The 10,103-nt window shown below is 47.3% G+C and overlaps 1 pseudogene; it reads right to left on the bottom strand.

The window, feature by feature from the left end:
- Positions 1 to 8,674: 8,674 nt before the first annotated feature.
- LOC101986281 lies at positions 8,675 to 9,634 on the bottom strand (annotated as a pseudogene).
- Between the last annotated feature and the right edge of the window lie 469 nt (positions 9,635 to 10,103).

Here is a 10,103-nt window from a genome sequence, read left to right as displayed (position 1 = left end):
GCTGCTGTTGCCGAATCAGGAAATCTCTCTACAGCACGCCACCAACAAACAGCAAAAATCTGTGTTAAACTCTCTTTCCCTTATTTTTAAGCCTTCTCAGGTTTTTTAAGTGGGTTTAGTCCATCACGTCGGGCACCACTCTGTGTATCAATGGTGTGTTAGCTACTTTCTTTATCTCAGGATTTCTCTGTAGTTATGGAGGCTGTTCTGGAACTAGCTCTTGTAGACCAGGCTGGCCTTGAACTCACAGAGATCCACCCGCCTCTGCCACCCAAGTGCTGGGATTAAAGGTGTGCACCACCACCACCCGTCTAGCTACTTTCTTTGTGTGTGTGTGTGTGTGTGTGTGTGTGTGTGTGTGTGTGTGAGTAGCCCAGGCTGGCCTTGAACTTGTGATCCTCCTGCCTCTGCCTCCTTCAGCAAATCCTACCGGCATACCGGCATAGCTACTTTTATATTACTGTGATAAAACTCCATGCCCAAGGCAACTTACAGAAGAGTCCATCACGGGGGAAGCATGGCAGCAAGTGGCAGGCACAGAGGCCATAGCAGGGAGCTAGGTATTTAAACCCTCAATTGCAATCCCAAAGAGAGAGTAAAAGAGGCAAAACTCTTAACTTCAAAACCTACCTCCCGGAATAAATGTTCTCCAGCAAGACTGCCACTACCTGGGGACCAAGTGCTCAAATCTTCTGTGGAATGCTCTCTGGCTTCCATACACACAAGAACCCTCATATGTGAACACACACATGCACAAAGTAACACTTTCTCGGTAGCAGAAAGCAGTTTTGGAGCTCGACACCCTCATCCCCTTAACCGGCCACATATAACTCGTCACCTTTTTATGAACAGAGAAAGATGAGCATGTTAGAATTAGGCTGGCTTTCCCTGTCAGTAAGAGACAAGCTTCCCTCACTCCCAATCTCTCCCTTCCTGCCACCTAGGCAAGTTGCTTTCTTTCCTTTCTCTCTGTCTCTCTCTGCCTGCCATTCTTCTGTAGAGGCCATTTTTTTCTCTCTCCTCCTCCCTTCTTCTCTCTCCTTCTCTCTCTCCTTCTCTCTCTCTCTCTCTCTCTTTCTCTCTCTCTCTCTCTCTCTGCCACTCTTTCTCTGACCCTTATTTTCCTCTCTTTATCTCCTTACCCCTACCCCACCTTTCATACCCTACCAATACCTACTAAATAAACTCTCCATACCCAAGCTCTCTCTACATGGCATATTCTGTTTCCCACCCGGTCCCCCACTCACCTTGGGAGCCACCAGATCCCTCTCGAGCCATAAATCTTACAATGTTAGCTTTAGTTATGAATTTAACATAGTCTAGTCAACTATGAACTTGACCTGCAAAGACAGTCTCAGTAAGAGATCGTTGAAGAATACACACACACACACACACACACACACACACACACACGGGGGTGGAGGTGTTGTCTAGAGCTGGTTGGTCAGAAGTCATATTTGTGGGGAATTACTTTGATTATGTTAACCACGCTGAGAAGATTCACCCACTGTGGGTGGCACATTCCCTGTGAGGGGAAGTGAGCTGTGGCACACCGAGCTCTCTCCACTGATGACTATGGGTGTTAGCTTTCAAGCTTCTACCACGGTGACTTCCCCAGAACAACCTGGAACTTGGAGCTAAAATTAACCCATTCTCCCCTAAGTTGTTTTTGTTACAGCAACAGAAATTAGACTAAGACAGTTGGAATAATTTATACTCTTGTTGTACCCTGGAATCCAGTTACGGAGGAGGAGTCGCCCCAAGAAAACACTCTCACAACTGCAGTTGATGTAAAAGCATGAGGATTTTAATTCTGTGGCGACAGGGTCCTCCAGCATTCAAGCCAAGGACCCCGAATAGCTGGTACAGGCTACTCTTAAAGCAAAAAGCCATAGAAACAAGGGGTGGGAACTCGGGGGTTGTTTTCCAACTATTGGGATTGGCTTATTCAAAGGGCTGTTAACAATAATTGGTCTGTGCCAGGGCTGGAGGGCAGTTGCCAGATCAGGTGAGATAAGAGGAAACATTTGAGGGTTACTTTGACCCCTTCCCAGGGACCGAGTCAAAACATCAGGAACTGAGTCAACATCTTAAGGGTTATCTTGTCCCAATTGCAATAACTGAGTTCTATCTGGAGAACACTCACAAAGACTCAGGGAGACATTTCAGGATGTGTGCGGGTAATTGTTAGACTCCTGGTTCCCAGGGGAGGGGGGAGCACTGGGGCTGAGAGGCCTCAGAGTTATTTTAGAGTTCTACACTAGTCTCCTCAGAGTTATTTTAGAGTTCTACACTAGTCTCCTCAGAGTTATTTTAGAGTTCTACACTAGTCTCCTCAGAGTTATTTTAGAGTTCTACACTTTCCAAAGAACAGAAACTTTAAGGACCTGATATATAAATCAGCATAAATTGAGGGTGGGGTTATTTGTTTGTGTGTTGCCCGTTGCTGTAGCTTGTCTAGCTGCATTTCCTGGCAGTAATTGAAACCTTCAGCTACTGCCTTTACTGAAACTGCTGTGGAATAACCTTGGCCACCTTGGTTTCCTGGTTTGGCCTCCACTACCACAGGGGCCGTAGCTTCTTCCTTTTTTTTTTTTCTTTGGTGTTTTGAGACAGAGTTTCTCTGTTTCTCTGTAGCTTTGGATCCTGTCCTGGAACTAGTTCTTGTAGACCAGGCTGGCCTCAAGCTCACAGATCCACCTGCCTCTGCCTCCCGATTAAAGGTGCTGGGATTAAAGGTGTGTGCCACCACTGCCCGGCTGCTTCTTCCTTTTCAAACTGATGGCTGACTGCGTGGTCACTAAAATCATTGCTTCTATTTCCAAAATAGCTTCCGTCATTACCAAATCCAGTGCCATTCCCACGGCCACCATGGCCAGCACTATGGCTCCCACCAGTCACTGTGACCACTGACATTTCCTCCATCTTATCATCACCACCACCAAATTTTCCAGAACCACTGTGACCTCTTTGTCACTGTAGGCACCACACCCTGATACAGGCATATGCTCACACACATAAACAAAATCTCTTTTTGAAGTCTTTGCCACACTGTACTGGACACCGGGTCTCTCAGAACCTTCTCCGAGCCTCTTTGGTTCCACAACCCTTCCGTTCACCCGTACCCTTCATTCACAGCTGGGTCCTCTCACTCCACAGTGGCCTAAGTGACGAACCCAAAGGCCTTGGGATGTTCAGTTTTTAATCTCCCATTACCGAATGTCTATGAAATATCTCCAAAGGCCCTGTGCTAAAGAATAAATTATCATATATATAAAGGGATGGCATGCCCTTAATTCCAGCACTCTGGAGGCAGAGGCAGCCAGGCCTCTGAGTTCAGGCCAGACTGGTCTCTGTAGAGAGATCAAAGGTTTCAGTCTCTTTGGTCCAGTATTCCCTCACTGTGCTTCTCTTCCCTTCCTTTTGGAATGGTAATGAACATTCTATATCATTGTATGTTTGAAGTATAGAGTCTGCTCTTTGATTTTGATTTTAGGGTTAGGACCTTTCCTTGAGTCTCAGAAGAGACCGAGGACTTCTCAGCAGTCTTGGGATTTAAAAACTATGGGGGGTTTTTGAGACTGGATTAAATGCATTTTGCATTATGGTCTGGTTCCAAGCCTGTGGGGCCAGACAGTGGAATGTGGTGGTGTAACTGGACGGCCCTAAACTTGGTTAATCTCCAGTTGACCTGTTTGGAAGGATTAGAGGGTGTGGCCTTGTTGGGGGAGGTGTGGCCTTGTTGGGGGAGGTGAATTGCTGGGGAGTGGACTTCACCAGACCAAGTGTCTCTCTGCTAACCTCCTGGGGACCAGGCTGTACAGTTCTCAGTTACTGTTCCAGTGGCCTATCTGTCTGCCTCCCACCATGGCAGGATGCACTGCCATCTTTAACTGTAAGCAAACTCCCAGGCTGCAGGGCAGGTGCCATGGCATGAGTGGAGAGGTCTCGAGACAATTTTCAGGACTTGGTTATCCAGTGGATCCTGGGAACGGAACGCAGGTCGTCGGGATTGGCAGGAAGTGGCTTTACCTGCTGAGCCATTTCGCCAGCCCTCAACTCATTAAATTCAAGAAATTCAATTTTGAGCCAGGCGGTAGTGGCACACACCTTTAATCCCAGCACTTGGGAGGCAGAGGCAGGTGGATCTCTGTGAGTTCGAGGCCAGCCTGATCTACAAGAGCTAGTTCCAAGACAGGCTCTAAGGCTACAGAGAAACCCTGTCTCAAAAAACCAAAACAAACAAACAAACAAATAAATAAATAAAGACAGGTTTCTCACTATGTGCTCTGGCTGGTCTGAAACTTGGAGATCTGCTGGTTCTGCCTACTAAGAGCTGTGACTAAAGGCGTGTGCCATTTATTTATTATGTATATATGTGTGTACCTGAATGAGTGTGTTTCACATTTGGGCAAGACCCTAAGAAGGCCAGAAGAGGACATCAGACCCCCCTGGAACTGGAGATATAGGTGGATGAAGCCACCATGTGGGTGCTGGAAATCAAATCTAGGTCCTCTACAAAAGCTTAGTGCTTTTACCTATTGAGCCATCTTTCCAGCCCAGAATTCCTACTTTGAGTTTATATCAATTCTGAGAGAATAGGAATCAGTGCCAATCGAGAATCAATATTTACAGAATCCCCACTAGGGCCAGAGTGGTGGCCCAGAAGGTAAGTGACTCACCACCAAGCCTACTGACCTAAGTTGACTTCCCAGATGGTGGACCGCAAGAGCGGACTCCTAAAAATTGACCTCTGACCTCCATACACACAAATAAACAAATGGAGGTGGACTTGACCTCTATATACAAATGGGGGGACTTTAAATATCTACCACCTTCCTTGGTAGATAACTGTTCAGACGAATGGCCCAGTTTCCTGGGGAAGCTAAAAAAAAGATTCACAATACTACAGGAGTAGTGGTACATACCCTTAATCCCAGCACTCTGGAGGCAGAGGCAGGGGGATCTCTGAGTTCAAGGCCGGCCTGGTCTGCTGAGAGAGCTTCAGGACAGCTGGGGTAATATAGAGAGGCCTTAACTCAAAACAAACAAATAAATAACTCATGTTTGTGTGTGCATTTATACAGCTATAGATGTAAATGCATGCATGCATAAGTATGTGTGTTCATGTACACGTACACATGCAACAGGATCCTCCGTTTGAGGTTGGAAGTTCATTATATTCCTTATTTACAAATGTTCTACGGCAGGAAATCCCTGCTTGCCTCAAAGCTGGCTCTCTGTAACTTGGCCAAAGTACCCACCTGATTAAGTTATCTCCACCTGATACCATTTCGCTACCGTACGCCGTGGCCTGACGGGGAGGGGGGGGGGGAAGAAGGCCTTTAAATGCCCTTAGGTCTAATGTGGGCAATAAGCCGAAGGCATTTCGGGTTCCCTGCCCTGCTCTGGTCCTCCCTTCCTTCCACTCAGTCTGGATCAGCACGGTTTTAGTGCAGGAAGAAAAGCTACCAGGAGTGCTGTGTAAACAACCGTGACCTTAAACGGTGAGGAAGCTGCGAATCACGTCTCCTGTGGGGCGTGTGTGTTTCAGAGTGGGGAGAGAGGGGGTGTGGCGTGTGTGTACACAGGCAGGGGACCGAGGAGGATGTGGGTTTCTCTGCTGTTGTCCTCTTACCTTCTTCCCTTGAGACAGTCTCACCGGACCCAGGGATAGGCTGACAAGGTGCAAGTTCCAGAGATTCTCTTGTCCCTGAAGCCCACAGTGATGGATTACTGGAATGTGTAACCATGCCCAGCTTTTTACTTGGGCACTGTAGATCTGAGTTCTAACACTGGCAATGTAATATAAATATAACAATTTATATTTATTTCATTTATTATTTATGTTATTTAGCCAAAAGCTACATTATTTGTTGTACACCAAACAGTAAAACACGGTCCAGCTGGATTTCTCTATTCCCCCTCTCCAGTAGGTTTAGGTCATTTTCTTTCTTTTTTTTTTTAATATTTATTTATTTATTATGTATACAATATTCTGTCTGTGTGTATATCTGCAGGCCAGAAGAGGGCACCAGATCTCATTACAGATGGTTGTGAGCCACCATGTGGTTGCTGGGAATTGAACTCAGGACCTTTGGAAGAGCAGGCAATGCTCTTAACCACTTGAGCCATCTCTCCAGCCCCCGGTTTAGGTCATTTTCTATCCCTCTTATAAGTGTTTAGTGGTGGAGGCTTTGAGAGAGATGTCCTCATAAATCAGGCATTTGAATATGTGGTCCCCCGTTGGTGGCTGCTTAGGGAGGATTAGGAGGTGCGCTCTTGCTGGAAGAAATATATGTGTTGGGGGGCTTTGAGGTTTTCAAAGTCATGTGCTAGTATCCGGTGCTGTCTCTCTGCTACCTCCTTGTGAATGAAGATGTACACTCCTGGCTGCTGCTCCCGAGCCAGGCCTGCCCGCTTCTTACCATTCTCCTCGCAGTGATTGTGGTGATGGTTTATTGTTGTGAAGAGACACCATGACCATAACTCTGATGAGGGAAAACTTGTAACTGGGCTGGCCTGCAGTCCAGAGATTTAGTCTGTTATCATCAGGGCACAAAGTATGGGGGCTTGCAGGTAGACATGACTCTGGAGAAGGAGCTAGGAATCCTATATCTAGATCCTCAGGCAGCAGAGAGAGACTGATACACTAGGCCTGCCTAAACATATAAAACCTCAAAGCCCACTTCCACAGTGATACACTTTCTCCAACAAGGCTGTACTCCAATGAGGCCCCACCCTCTACAGCAAGGCCCCACCCCCTAATAATGCCACTCTTTTTGGGCCGAGCACTCAAATACTTGAGTCTATGAAGCCATTACTATTCAAACAATACAGTTATGAACTCTTTTTGTGGAGGCAGGGGTTCAAAACAGGGTCTCTGTGTGTAGACCTGCTGCCCTGGAACTTGCTCTGTAGAGCAGGCTGGTCTCAAACTCACAGAGATCCACCTGCCTCTGCCTCCCTAGAGCTGGGTTGAAAGGTGTGCCCACTGCTCAGCAAACCCCTCCTTCCTAAGTCACCTTGGTCATGGTGTTTTGTCACAGAAATAGAGGGACAGAGACAATTCACTAAGTAATTTATACACGTTAGGAAAATAATTGATGCGTTACCTTTAATTGTTTTCTTTAAAAAATTTTTTAAACCAATTTATTTCATTGTATGTGGGTGGGTGTCTTGCATGAATGCATGTCTGTGTACTACATGTGTGTCTGGTGCCTACAGAAGCCAGGAGATGTCTGTGTACTACATGTGTGTCTGGTGCCTACAGAAGCCAGGAGATGGTGCACTCAAGTTTCAGAAAGCTTTGAGCCACCATGTGGGTGCTGGGAATTGAACCTGAGTCCTCTGGAAGAGCAGCCAGTGCTCTTAACCACTGAGCCATCTCTCCAGCTCCCTTTAATTATTTTCTAAAAGTGGGGTGTGGTGGTGCACACAGTTAGTTAATACCAACAGTTAGGAGGACACAGAGGCAGGTGGATCACTGTGAATTCAAGGCCAGCCTGGGCTACACAGTCAGACCCTGTTTTGTTGTTGTTGTTGTTGTTTTTTAAAAGACAGGAAGGAAGGAAGAATGAGAAAAAGTATATTGTCTACAGCCTTATCACCCTGACTGCATGATCTTGTCTGATCTTGGAAGCTAAGCAGGACTGGGCCTGGCTGGTACATGGATGGGAGACCTTCTGTGTACTTCAACATCTATCCTCCCAACCTTTGTTCCCACTGACATCCGATGCCTTGTACTAACTGACAGGGGCACAAAGCCATCTCAAATCTTACGTTCCTAAGTACCCAAGGTTGTAACCTTCTTGACCAAGTCCCTTGTCAAGAGGGAACCAGCCCCTCTGGGGAACTAGAAACTGCATGTCCTGCAGTCTCAGGAATCCAACCCCAGACCTACTGCATCTGCCGCTCTAACCCTCACGGGCTGTCACAGGGACCAAAGCTGTAGTTAGTACCACCATGGAGGCAATACCCAGAGCACCCAGGCAGAGGATCTGTGGCCGGGTGTGGATGGGTACATCACAGGCCAAGGCATACTGAAGCCCACCACTGTGGGCCATTGCAGTGCAGGCCTAACAAACTGGGGTGACTGGGCAGGTCATGGCCCCAAGTCATTTAAGTCTTAAATATGAAAATGGGAATATGTATGATTCAATTGGTACGATGCTTGCATAAACTCCAGGTCAGATCCCCTGTGCAAACCAGGTGTTGCCCTAGAAGGGTCAGAATTCCAAGGTCATTCTTCCCGGCAGAGGGAATTTGAGGCTAACCTGTGCCACAAGAGACTACAACCAAGGGGAAAAAAAGGAATGAAAAAAGGTCCAGTAACTTTAGGTTCTTTCCTCCCTTCCTCCCTCCCTCCCTTCCTCCCTCCCTTCCTCCCTTCCTATATTGGGGGGTGGGCATTGAGACAGGGTTTTTCCTGTGTAACAGCTCTGGCTGTCCTGGAACTCACTCCTCAGAACTGCAGACTAGGCTGACTTCAAACTCTGCCTTATTTTGTGTATATAAGTGCTTTTCTGCATGTGTGTCTGTACACCCCGTGTCTGCAGGAGCCCGTGGAGGCCAGAAGAGGGTGCTGTTTCACCGGAACTAGTTGCTGACAGTTGTGAGTGTCAGGCAGATGCTGGGGACCTTTGCAAGAGCAGAGTGCGCTCCAGCTCGTGTCTAGTATTCTTTTTTTTTTTTTTTGACACATAAAGTTGTTTAATTAGGTTGTCAGCAATTTAGAAAACCAGTTTGTGAGGATACATCCCGTTCGTCAGACAGAACTGAGAGCGCAGGTAGCCCTGCAGCTGAGGCACAGCTTTGATCTTTGGCAGAATCTGCGAGTCCACCACTTTCTGATCAGCCTTGCGCTGCTCTGTCATCTCCTATTTCTCCTTCTCTGTGTCAAAGATCTCGTCCTCCTGATGCCTGGGCTTACGCAGCTGCTTTTTCTTGAAGTAAGCATCAGTCAGGTGTTTGGGGATTTTAACTGTGCTGATATCAACTTTTGTAGAGGTGGCGATGACAAACTTCTGATGTGTTCTTCTCAAAGGAACTCTGTTGAGAGCAAGAGGTCCTGTCACAAGCAGTAAACCACTGCCCAGTTGCTTCAGGAAAACCACTCTCTTGCCCCTGTGGCGCCCGGTAAGGATGATGAGGACAGTCCCAGGAGTGATGCTGGCACACAGGCGTCTCACATGCTGACTGAAGGGCTTTTTGCCATGGCTCAGCAGCTTCCGAGGCACATCTTCAGTAGGATAATACCTGGGCATTTTTCGAAGCTTAACCACCCGGGTACCACCATTCTTGTCACCACCAACTGATTTTGTGACAGTGGCAAGGACCTTTTCCTTTTTCTTCTTCTTTTCAACCTTGGTTTTCGCAGCTGTGTATTTCCTTTTGTACACGGCCTTTCTGGAATACATAGCAGATCGGGAGTACCTGCCAATTCCTCTAACAAGGACTGGATTTCGGCTGCAATGGGGCTTCCCCTTCTTGAGCTTTTTAGCCTTAGGGTCACCCTTTTTGGCTGCACCAGCGGCAGGGGCATCACCGCCAGCCTTCTTGGCTGCAGGTTTCTTCTCTTTTGTATCAGGTTTCTCGCCTTTTTCACGCGCCATCTTGCAAGATGGGAAAGCGTGTCTAGTATTCTTAACTGTCAGGAACCACAAATTAAAACTACTTTGAGATTCCATTTTATCCCAGTCAGAAGAGCTGTCATCAAGAAAAAAAGCCAGCAGATGTTAGAAGGATGTGGGAAAGCGGGTCCTAGTGCTGAGAGAAGCTGGTGCAGGCAGCTGTGGAGGTCGGCAAGGAGATTTCCCAGCAGAACTGAACACAGACTGGAGGGCTCAGCCGGTAAAGTGCTGGCTGCCCAGCTTGACAAGCCCAGGTTACCTCCCAGGACCTATGTTTGGAAGACGTCCTCAGACCTACACACAACACTGTGGCAAGTCGGGATCATCTTTTTGTACACTGCGTGAAAATGTGGGTTTGTCCTTCGTTGCCTGCCTAAAGCACCTTCTGATTGGTTTAAAAAAGATTTGAATGACCAATAACTAGGCTGGAGAAGAAGGCGGGGCTTCTGGCCAGACTCAGGAAGTGGAACA

This window comes from Microtus ochrogaster, chromosome 15 (assembly GCF_000317375.1).
Source record: "Microtus ochrogaster isolate Prairie Vole_2 chromosome 15, MicOch1.0, whole genome shotgun sequence".
In the NCBI taxonomy this organism is placed as follows: Eukaryota; Metazoa; Chordata; class Mammalia; order Rodentia; family Cricetidae; genus Microtus; species Microtus ochrogaster.
The sequence above is the reverse complement of the archived record's forward strand: the minus strand, read 5'-3'. Positions and strand labels throughout refer to the sequence as shown.